At 39.1% G+C, this 12,535-nt stretch overlaps 1 protein-coding gene across 4 annotated transcripts in view; it reads left to right on the forward strand.

Annotated features, from left to right (window-relative positions):
* The window catches only part of Large1 (LARGE xylosyl- and glucuronyltransferase 1), a 458,660-nt gene that overhangs the window by 208,920 nt on the left and 237,205 nt on the right, over positions 1 to 12,535 (forward strand). The window lies entirely within an intron of this gene.

Raw genomic sequence — 12,535 nt, forward strand, 5'->3', positions numbered from 1 at the left:
TCCAGACAAGAATTTCAATAAATTTTTCATTTAAGGCTTGCTTTGTTATGTCAAATCAATTTTACTTCTGCAATATGCTTGGTGACAGTGGACATGCTATATTTTAAAAGATAGTAAGAGACTGACATGCACAGTTAAATAACAATGTGGCACTGAATATTCTCCAACCTTCTGGAAAGAAATTTCAGAATATATGCTGAAGACTCTCGTCCCACATGACTACTGATTGATTTGTCTCTTAAAAGGATAACATAAACCCTTTTTTCTTTTACTTTTGAGAATATAACATAATTCCTTCCATATAGCTTATATTACAATCTCCTTCAAACCTTTCCATAGAATCCTCTTTGCTCTCTTGAAACTGGTAACTTTTGAATGAATTGTTGATACATACACACACACACACACACACACAAACACACACACACACACACTCTCATTCTAAATATAACATCAGGTATAACCAAACCCTTTTGAAATCTTGTGTATAGTCATTGTAAAAGTCGCAGCTTGGGTTGGAAAGGGAGCATAGAATGTGAATGTATCAAGTGAGCCAACATATTTTTTGGCTTTGCTTTTGCTTTAGCCCTATGGTGCTGTGCTTCCAGGCAATCAGTATACATCTTTGAACATTGTCTCTGCTCTTTCCCTACTACCGAGCCATAGTTCCTTGCTTAGAAAATGCAGAAAGATTCCTCTGTTTCCTTGTTCAACAAATGTTCCCTCACTGTGTTCCAAATTCTGTTCTAAATGTTGTCAGGATACTAAAATTTCCAGTTTTCCTGTGCCTGCTGAGGAAGGGTACTGTTGCTAAGCCCTATTTCATAGATAGTAAAACTGAGAACCAAGATAGCTAAGCCATTGCTCAAGATTTCATGTCCAAGAGAAGAACAGGGCCTAGTTTAAGTCCACTCTGCTTGCTTTACTCTCCACAACTAACAAGGAGTTTCTTGGCTTTAATATATTTACCATCATCATTTTTGGTGAAGGTGTAGACATTGTATCATTGTTATTATCATTGCAATGCCCATCATCATTTTCTCCCCTGTCAATTTGTTCTTGTAAGATCCTGAATCTTACATGCATAAAAGGTAAAAGCTTAGGCTTGGTTTTGAGTTTTTTGGGGGTTTTGTTTGTTTGTTTGTTTGTTTGTTTTGTTTTGTTTTGTTTCTGGAGACAGGGTCTCTCTGTCCTGGAGCTCACTTTGTAGACCAGGCTGGCCTCCAACTCAGAAATCTGCCTGCCTCTGCCTCCCAAGTGCTAGGATTAAAGGCGTGCACCACCACCGCCCAGCAAAAGCTTAGGCTTTTAAATCTGTATTGCTAGTAAAACTTAGAACAGTATGTACAAAGGACCACATAGATATCTGTAGAGGTACTAGGGAAATAATCTTTTTCTTCACATTTTGAGCTTCATGTGGACTATTGAAGTTGAATTTCTCTTACCCAGTACAGTAAATTTTACCATCCCTATAACTCTAGAAAAACCCAAGCCCAGAGAACTTAAGTAACTACCGAGTAGATACTAATCCATTAGTTCCAGATTTGTTTCTACCAACCTTTACAATTCATGAGGCTTCATCTATTCCATGTGGCCTCTTGATTCTTCTAGACAGGTGCCTTGTTCTCCATTATCTTATAAAGAAGTTAATTAAGTTCTCCCTTATTTTCCCCATAAAATAGTGGCTATTTAGCCTCCTTTACTTCACAGATGCTCTGAATCCAGATCCCTGCTCCTGGGAATCTCCTGAAATAGTCATAAGTGTCGATGATCCACTGAGGGCTGCTGCTGCTGCTGCTGCTGCTATCACTGACTCTTTTCTTTGCCTAAAATTGCTGTTGCATTGTGAACTTAATAAATAAAGATTATCACAGCTTTTATAGCCTTGTGTATTGTAATGAACGCAGACCTTGGATTGCCTTTTGGGAGCCTTGGCACTTTTCTGGCAAGATAAGGAGAGGCAGGAGAAAAGCAGTGATTTAATCTTTACTTTCTGCACTGCTCTATTCATTGCATTCTGACCTTGAAGGTGGGAGCAATTAAGGAAACAGAGACAGTGGAAGTATTGCTCATTAAACGTGTAGTCTTCAAGATCTGCTGGAGATGGAACATTCCTTTGCCTCCAGGGGGATATTGATACTAAGACAAATAAGGCTACTGATATGGACCATGCCACCTCTCTAGCAAGAGGCCTTTTCCCATTGGTCTGAGGCTGTCCTTTTCCAAACATATTTATAACTAGTGACTGGTGTAAAAAATATCTAGCTTAAATATGATAGTGTTATAAAACCAAATAGCCTTTAATTAATTGTATATTGAGAATATTCCTTGTGAGTAAGTTTTTATTAGCTTCATTTGTAAAATTCTTTTTGTAATAAATGTGTTCTTAACATCTGCCTAAATGGTGTTCCTTTGCTTTTGTACAAAAGAGAAGACAGAGGCTCCCAGGCTCTGGCAGACTGCGGTACTTGCAAGGCTTTATCAGTAAAATCCATTCTTACCTTCCTAAATTAGAAGCCAAAGCTAAAGGGAGACTTATAAGCCACCTGTGTAAAAGATGAGATCATTCCTTTACTAGTTACTCTTGAGTTGTAGAAGTCTTCATTAACTGTGGGCATCATCAGGGTGTTTCCGATGACCTACAGAACTGATCATACCTCCTGATCTCAGCCCAGTCTGTATATGTGCAGGTTCTCCCACCTAGGGAGAAATATACCATGCAAGCCTAGGCCACCCAGTGTAGTGAAGGATCAAGAACAGCAGAGCAAAACAGGTTCACATCACTTTCACATCCACAGTCTGGATTATCATTCCAGTCTCAGATAACAAAATATGTGGATGAGAATATTCTTATAGTAAATTGGTGCTTTGAGAGGGAAGCATTCAGTATTCCCAATAAATTTCCCATTGTTTAGCCATCAGCTCTCTTGAATATTAGGAATTTTTTCTTCATTTTTTATTAGATATTTTCTTCATTTACATTTCAAATGTTATCCCAAAAGTCCCCTATACCCTCCCCCTGCCTTTCTCCTCAACCCACCCACTCCTGTTTCCTGGCCCTGGCATTCCCCTGTACTGGGGCATATGATCTTCACAAGACCAAGGGCCTCTCCTCCCATTGATTGCCAACTAGACCATCCTCTGCTATATATGCAACTACATTCCTTCTGTGGGGTACTGGTTAGTCCATATTGTTGATCCTCCCATAGGGTTGCCAACCCATTTAGCTCCTTGGTTACTTTCTCTAGCTCCTTCTTTAGTGGCCCTATGTTCCATCCAATAGATGACTGTGAGCATCTACTTCTGTATTTGCGGGGCACTGGCAGAGCCTCACAAGAGATAGCTAGATCACGGTCCTGTCAACAAAATCTTGCTGGCATATACAATAGTGTCTGTATTTGGTGGTTGTATATGCAATGTATCCCCGGGTGGAGCAGTCTCTGGATGGTCCTTCCTTCCATCTCAGTTCCAAGCTTTGTCTCTGTAACTCCTTCCATGGGTATTTTATTCCCCATTCTGAGGAGGAACGAAGTATCCACACTTTGCTCTTCCTTCTTCTTGAGTTTCTTGTGTTTTGCAAATTGTATCTTGAATATTCTAACTTTCTGGGCCAATATCCACTTATCAGTGAGTGTGTATCATGTGAGTTCTTTGGTGACTGGGTTACTCACTCAAGATGATATCCTCCAGATACATCCATTTGCCCAAGAATTTTATAAATTCACTGTTTTTAATTGCTGAGTAGTATTCCATTGTGTAAATGTTCCATATTTTCTGGATCCATCCCTCTGTTGATGGACATCTGGGTTCTTTCCAGCTTCTGGCTATTATAAATAAGGCTGCTATGAACATAGTGGAGCATGCGTACTTATTACAAATTGGAATATCTTCTATGTATATGCCCATGAGAGGTACTACTAGATCTTCCAGTAGTACTGTGTCCAATTTTCTGAGAAACCGCCAAACTGATTTCCAGAGTGATTGTATCAGCTTCCAATGTCAGCATCTGCTGTCACCTGAATTTTTGATCTTAGCCATTATGACTGGTATGAGGTGGAATATCAGGGTTGTTTTGATTTGCATTTCTCTGATGATTAAGGATGTTGAACATTTTTACAGGTGCTTATCAACCACTAGGTATTCCTCAGTTGAGGATTCTTTGTTTAGCTCTATACCCCATTTTTAATGGGGTTATTGGCTTTCCTAGAGCTCAGCTTCTTGAGTTCTTTGTATATATTAGATATTAGTCCCCTATCTGATTTAGAATAGGTAAAGATTCTTTCCCAATCTCTTAGTTGCATATTTTTCTTATTGACAGTGTCCTTTACCTTGCAGAAGCTTTGCAATTTTATGAGGTTCCATTAGTTGATTCTCGATCTTACAGCAAAAGTCTTTGCTGTTCTGTTCAGATATTTTTCCGCTGTGCCCATATCTTCGAGGCTCTTCCCCACTTTCTTCTCTATAAGTTTTAGTGTCTCTGGTTTTATGTGGAGTTCCTTGATCCACTTATACTTGAGCTTTGTACAGGAGATAAGAATGGATCAATTCTTCTACATGATAACCGCAAGTTGAGCCAGTACCATTTGATGAAATGCTGTCTTTTTTCCACTGGATGGTTCTAGCTCCCTTGTCAAAGATGATATTACGATAGTTGTGTGGGTTCATTTCTGGGTTTTCAGTTCTATATCATACCATGCAGTTTTTATCACAATTGCTCTGTAGTACAGCTTGAGTTCAGGCATGGTGATTCTACCAGAGGTTCTTTTATTGTGTGAATACTTTTTGTTATCCTAGGTTTTTTTTGTTATTCCAGATGAATTTCCAAATTGCCCTTTCTAACATGGTGAAGAATTGGATTGGAATTTTGATGGTGATTGCATTGAATGTGCAGATTTCTTTCGGCAAGATCGCCATTTTTACTATATTAATCCTGCCAATCCATGAGCATGGGAGATCTTTCCATCTTCTGAAATCTTCTTCAATTTCTTTCTTCAAAGACTTGAAGTTCTTCTCATACAGATCTTTCACTTCCTCAGTTAAAGTCACACCAAGGTATTTTATATTATTTGTGACTATTGTGAAGGGTGTTGTTTCCCTAAGTTCTTTCTTAGCTGGTTTATCCTTTGTGTACAGAAACGACACTGATTTGTTTGAATTAATTTTATATCCAGCTACTGCACTGAAGCTGTTTATCAGGTTTAGCAATTCTCTGGTGGAAGTTTTAGGGTCACTTATATATACTATCATATCATCTGTCAACAGTGATATTTTGACTTCTTCCTTTCCAATTTGTATCCCCTTGATCTCCTTTTGTTGTTGAATTGCTCTGGCTAGAACTTCAAGTACTATATTGAATAGGTAGGGAGAAAGTGGGTAGCCAGGTTTTCTAGTTTGGTTGAGTATAGCCTTTTTTGTATTAGGATATGATGATGTTTTGTATTTCCTCAGGTTCTGTTGTTATGTCTCCTTTTTCATTTCTGATTTTGTTAATTAGCATACTGGCCCTGTACCCTCTAGTTAGTCTGGCTAAGGGTTTATCTATCATGTTGATTTTTCTCAAAGAACAAGCTTCTGGTTTGGTTGATTCTTTATATAGTTCTTTTTGTTTCCATTTTGTTGATTTTGGCCCTGAGTTTGATTATTTCCTGCCCTCTACTCCTCTTGGGTGAATTTGCTTCCTTTAGTTCTAGAGCTTCTATGTGTGCTCTTAGGCTGCTGGTGTATGCTCTCTCTAGTTTCTTTTTGGAGGCACTCAGGGCTATAAGTTTTCCTCTTAGGACCGCCTTCATTGTGTCCCATACATTTGGGTACGTTGTGGCTTCATTTTCATTAAACTCTAAGATGTCTTTAATTTCTTTCTTTATTTCTTCCTTGACCAAGGAATTATTGAGTAGAGTGTTGTTCAGTTTCCACATGAATGTTGATTTTCTATTGTTTATGCTGTTACTGAAGATCAGCCTTAGTCCATGGTGATCAGATAGGATGAATGGGATAATTTCAATATTTATTCAATCTGTTGAGGCCTGTTTTGTGACCAATTTTATGGTCAATTTTGGATTAGATACCATGTGGTGCTGAGAAGAAGGTATATCCTTTTGTTGTAGGATGAAATGTTCTGTAGATATCTATTAAATCCATTTGTCTCATAACTTCTGTTAGTGTCCATGTGTCTCTGTTTAGTTTCTGTTTCCAGGATCTGTCCATTGGTGAGAGTGGAGGTTGAAGTCTCCCACTATTATTGTGTGAGGTGCAATGTGTGCTTTGAGCTTTACTAAAGTTTCTTTAGTGAATGTGGTTACCCTTGCATTTGGAGCATAGATATTTAGAATTGAGATTTGGTAGATTTTACCTTTGATGAGTATAAAGTGCCCCTCCTTGTCTTTTTTGATAACTTTGGGTTGGAAATCAATTTTATTCGATATTAGAATGGCTACTCCAGCTTTTTTTTTCAGACCATTTGCTTGGAAAATTGTTTTCCAGCCTTTCACTCTGAGGTAGTGTCTGTCTTTTTCCCTGAGGTGGGTTTCCTGTAAGCAGCAAAATGTTGGATCCTGTTTGTGTAGCCAGTCTGTTAGTCTATGTCTTTTTATTGGGGAATTGAGTTCATTGAAATTTAGAGAAATTAAAGAAAAATAATTGTTGCTTCCTGTTATTTTTGTTGTTAAAGTTGGGATTCTGTTCTTCTGGCTGTCTTCTTTTAGCTTTGTTTAAGGATTACTTTCTTGCCTTTTCTAGGGTGTTGTTTCCGTCCTTGTGTTGTTATTTTGCCTTTAATATCCTTTGAAGGGCTGGATTTGTGGAAAAATATTGTGTGAATTTGGTTTTGTCATAGAATATGTTGGTTTCTCCATCTATGGTAATTGAGAGTTTGACTGGGTATAGTAGCCTGGGCTGCCATTTGTTTTCTCTTAGGGTCTGCATAACATCTGTCCAGGAACTTCTGGCTTTCATAATCTCTGGTGAGAAGTCTGTTTTAATTCTAATAGGCCTGCCTTTATATGTTACTTGACTTTTTTCTCTTACCGTTTTTCATATTCTATCTTTATTTAGTACATTTGTTGTTCTGGTTATTATGTGTTGGGAGGAATTTCTCTTCTAGTCCAGTCTATTTGAAGTTCTGTAGGCTTCTTGTATGTTCATGGGCATCTCTTTCTTTAGGATTGGGAAGTTTTCTTCTATAATTTTCTTGTAGATTTTTTCTGGCCCTTTAAGGTAAAAATCTTCATTCTCATCTACTCCTATTATCCATGGGTTTGCTCTTCTCATTGTGTACTAGATTTCCTGGATGTTTTGAGTTAAGATCTTTTTGTATTTTCCATTTTCTTTTATTTTTGTGCCCATGTTCTCTATGGAATCTTCTGCACCTGAGATTCTCTCTTTCATCCCTTGTATTCTGTTGCTGATGCTCGCATCTATGGTTCCTGATTTCTTTCCTAGGGTTTCTATCTCTAGAGTTGCCTCACTTTGGGTTTTCCTTATTGTTTCTTCTTCCCTTTTCAGGTCTTGGATGGTTTTGTTCAATTCCATCACCTGTTTGGTTGTGTTTTCCTGTAGCTCTTTAAGGGATTTTTGTGTTTCCTCTTTAAGTACTTCTACCTCTTTAGCAGTGTTCTCCTTTAAGTGAGTTATTAATGCCCTTCTTAAAGTCCTCTACCAGCATCATGAGATATGATTTTAAATCCGAGTCTTCCTTTTCCGGTGTGTTGGGGTATCCAGCACTGGCTGAGGTGGGAGTGCTGGGTTCTGATGATGGTGAGTGGTCTTGGTTTCTGTTAGTAAAATTCTTATGTTTGCCTTTTGCCATCTGGTCATCTCTGGCATTTGTTGTTATAGTTGTCGCTGGTTGGAGCTTGTTCCTCTTGTGATTCTGTTAGCCTCTGTCAGCAATCCTGGGAGTCCAGCTCTCTCCTGAGTCTCAGTGGTCAGAGTACTTTCTGCAGGCAAGGTCTCCTCTTGCAAGGAAGGTGCACAAAGGTCTGGCATTCAGACCTGCCTCATGGCTGAAGATGAAGGCCCGAAACTGGGCCTGTCCCAGAAGATGTGTTGCCTCTGCAGTCTGCATGTTCACCTGCACAGACTGGTCTCCGAGTGACCGGGGACACAAGATGTCTCTCTCACCTGCTCTAGAGGTCAGAGGCCTCCCAGATGGCCACCTCTCCTCTGGGGAGGAATGTGCCCGAATGTCTGGAGCCCGAAATGGGGTCTGTCCCAGAAGCTGTGCCACTTCTGCCTGTCCCAGTTGCTGTGTTGCTTCTGCAGTCAGCTCACTCACCCTCAGCAGTCTGTGAGCTGACCTATGCAGACTGGCCTTGGAGGGACCAGGGACACAAGATGGCTCTCTCACCTACTCCAGCAGTCAGAGCCCTAGCAGGTGGACACCTCTCCTCTGGAGGGGAAGGTGCCCAGATGTCTGGAGCCTGAAACTGGGTCTGTCCCAGAAGCTGTCTTGCTTCTGCCTATCCCAGAAGCTGTGTCACTTCTGCAGTCAGCACTCTCACCTGTGCAGACTCTAAATTTCTAAATTTCATCAGTAATGGTTACTGACTCAAAATCTTCCCCAACCAAGCTGCTGTTAGTGTTATTTTAAGCATGTTAATGAGTATGTAGAGCTATCTTATTGTGCTTTTACATTTTGTATTTATTTGGGGATTAATGGGATTCAGTGTCTTTTCATGTGCTTATTGACCATTTGTAAATCTCTCTTGAAAAATGGCTATTCAGAGCCTCTCCAGGACTTTTAATTGGCTTACTTGTCTTTTTTTTTTGTTTGTGTTGTAAATGATCTTTATCATCCTCACAAATCCCTCATCAGTTACTCACTAGCAGATATTTTTCTCCTACTCTTGAGTAATGTTTTTCACTTTATGTCCTCCCAAACAGAAAAGTTCTATTTATTTTCCTTCCTTCTTTCCTTTTTTTCAGCTTCAGCAGCACATAATTATTCCATGTGAGCCTGGGCTTTAGGGTGCTGAGATGAAGGTGCTAGGATAATCAGGCTCTTGAAGGTTGTATCTGCAAGTGGCCTTCTGTACCTTCCACATTGTAGTGAGCAGGGACAACCAGTTTTTGTCTTGTTTTGTTTTTTGTTTGTTTTGATTCAATGAAGTCTTCTTTATCCATGCTCCCTTCTCTTCTTTAGATGCCAAATCTGAGTGATGTGTGTGATTTGTGAGAATAGCATAGACTTTCTTGACTATTTAAGAACTATTGTGGATCTGGGATGTCTGAAGATCAGACAGTTTTCACCATAGGTACCCTAAGCCAGTGTTGTCCGAGTTCATTTTCTCATGCCTAAGATGTATAAGGACATAATGGGAAGCAAGGCCAAGGCTGAGCAGAACAAATGTGCATTTATTAAGGAAAAATGATTAAGAACTCCTGACAGCAGGGAAGCAAAACCTTCTTGCTGTCCTGCCCCAGTTACTGCAGCGCCTAGATGGACACTGAAGTAGCCCTTTCTTGAGACTGAGCACTTTTAGTACCTGAAGGCCTGAACCTGTATGGAGTTTACATACCCTATACAATTTCTGTCCATAGAAGCAGAGTTACTCTTCCTTCTGCAAGAAATAAGTTTGGAGTCACAAAGAAATACACCACCACTTCAAATGAAGTATCTAGACAAGGCAAAACTATAGTCTTGATGATGTGTTTATAAAAAGATAAAGAGAGAGAATATGTTCTATGGAGTGTGTGTGGTAAGGTATGGGGGAAGAGGATGTCTTAGCAGGCCCATGCCAAGGCATCCTTTCCCTCTGAGGGACCAGAAACAGGGTGTTATAGTATAGAATAGAGTTTATTCAGGGAATAGGGAGGGGAATTAAGAGGATAGAAGAGGCAGAGAGGGAGAGAGTAGAGAAGTAGAGGCTGGTCATGAACACCTGGAGCCTGGCGGAATGGAATGGTAAAGGGAAGGAGGAAGGGAAGAGCTCAAGATGGCAAGAGAGATGAACAAGAGAGAGAGGAGGGGGGCAAGCAGCCCCTTTTATAGTGGATCAGGCCTACCTGGCTGTTGCTGGGAAACTATGGGGTTAGACAGAATGCTAACACTTGATCCAGAGTGTGTGCCCCAAAGAGCAAGCACATTGACAAGAAGTATACTTGATATTTATTCTAATTTGGGTGGTAACTCTGTTTTTCCCTATTGGCTGAACTCCTACCTCACAGTTTTATTCATTTGGCTATTCATAAAATTATTGGTACATGAGGAATGAAGGATGAAGGGGAAAGGAGTCAGGGCTTCAAGGGGAAAAGAGATACTGTTCCAGGCCATGAAATTCATAGAATGAAGCCCTGGGCCTTTATGCAAGCAATGATTGTCTCATATTTTGAGGGTAGTTACATTAAAAGATTGGGGGTGGGGAACAAACAAACAAAAACCTTTTACAAGTTGGGATAGATAAACAGATTTTAATTCCTTGTTTTAAATACAAGTTTTCCAAGTATAGAAAAGACTCATATTTGATATTTCTTACAAATGCAGGCTTCATATTGCCTTGTATTCTTAACTCATGATCTACCATGGGACCTTCCCTTGACTGCCTAAGCAGAACAACTAAACCCTAGTTTCATAAACTAGTGTATTAGCCATTGTTGAAGTCCCTCCTTCATTTCCTTCAAAATGCTTCTCTACTTAAGTTCCACTTATTTTTGTCAAATTGTGGTGGAGTTTGGGTCATCTTGGTCTTTGTTGATCTACTTATTTTTTCATTAAACAAAGACAAGGTAATTCTTTGCATGAGATAGGAACTGTGAAAAAATTCTGGAAATTAATAATTAATTAATTAATAAAATGGAGCTCCCAAAGTTCAGTCTTAATACAGTAGGGTATAGGGGGTTCTTATAACCATGACTGACTTCTGTGTTCATCTTACTAACTTTGGAGAACAAGGCAGAAGGCAATGATTCCAGCAAAGCTGTGATGGTCCAAGAAGAGGTCAGAAGTATGCAGAAGAGCAGAATATATTTTTGGAGCTGCAGTGAGACATGCAGTTTCCATGCCCTACTAAGGCAGTGAAAGGAAACCAGACCAGTGACTGGAAATATAAAAGCTTTCCTTCAGACAGCTCACCTTATACCAGAGGGAGAATGCATAGCTCTATCAGAGACTAGTATTGCTAACTTTGAGGATGGAACCAAGCAGGAACCTGGGATGGAGCCTGGGGGGAAGAAATGAGGCTGCATTTGGTAGGATGTCTAAAGAACACTGCCCTGAGTTTATGACCCTGGAGCTTATTTTGTAGAAAGAATGGGAGATGGTCATATGGTAATACAGAGACATGAGAATGATGGTGAGATCATTAAAATCCTTGTTAACTCAATGTAGGGGTGGGATCTTTCCATATCATACAGTGAACAGAGAATAAAGATATCTCCAAAGGTTAGGTGTGATCATGATAGCCATCATTAACCAAGTACTTCTAATATATGTTTTATTTGCTTGATATACTTGAGACCAATTGATGTAGATGATTGATAGATAGATAGATAGATAGATAGATAGACAGACAGACAGATATAAAACTAATAATAATCAAACAATCTTAAAAGTCTCAAAACTGACACTTAGAGATGAATCTTCCCAAAGTTCACCATTAGTTTTTTACAGAACCAGGATAAGTCAAAGCCAGTGCATTTATCTCCTGAGATCCAACTTGGAACCGCTAAGTAGAGGGTATATGTAGTAGATATGTAGAAAATGGATGGGGCTGTTTTTTGCTGGGAAGGCTGGGTAAATGGTATTTATTGCTAATCCCAAAGATTTGAGGAGAAAGACTAGCAACCCAAATCAAATTAATTCTAAAAATCAGTTAATTAAAGCTAGCTTTTTTTTTTTTTTTACATGTCCTGTCTCTCCCTAAAGGTGAGAATCAAGATATCAACATTAGACATGAGGAAGACAAGGTTTATAGCTCAGCAGTAGGGGGTTTCCAAATAGGGGATCTGGTAGGCAAAATAGGTTACAAAAGCAGAATTGTTTGTCCTAAAACAAAGATGTTTACAAGATGATCATAACAAGGTAGTCGTAACAACAGGTAGTCATAGCAAGATAATTTTAAGTCATAATAATCAAGTGAAACCAAGGAATGCTTATTGTTTCCTGGAACAGACATTAATGAACAATTTCTGGTTATAGCTCTATTTTTGAGAAACAGGTTTAATCATAAACAGGAATGAGCCTAGTTTGTCTTTACTATAAAATAACTTTTGTATAAGATGGAGGTAGGCTGGTCATCGTCATCATTTTATCAGACTCAAGCAAATGCTGCAGGAACAGCCAGAACTGGATTTAAAACTCATTTCCATTTTTTTTTCCCTGTATCCATTACTTTTTTTTGTTTCAACAAAAAACTTAAGAGAGAACAATTTAATGAAGGATTTATTCTAGATTACAGTTCAATTACATTACAACCTTTCTTCTAGTACCAATTTTCACAATTGTCACTTACCTCTTTTGTTGTAAGAAAATACCCTAACAAAATCAACTTAAGAAAGAAATGGTTTATTATAGCTTGCAACTCAAGGGGATACGTTTCAT

This window comes from Mus caroli, unplaced genomic scaffold (assembly GCF_978045245.1).
Source record: "Mus caroli unplaced genomic scaffold, Mus_caroli_1 scaffold_10, whole genome shotgun sequence".
Lineage (NCBI taxonomy): Eukaryota > Metazoa > Chordata > Mammalia > Rodentia > Muridae > Mus > Mus caroli.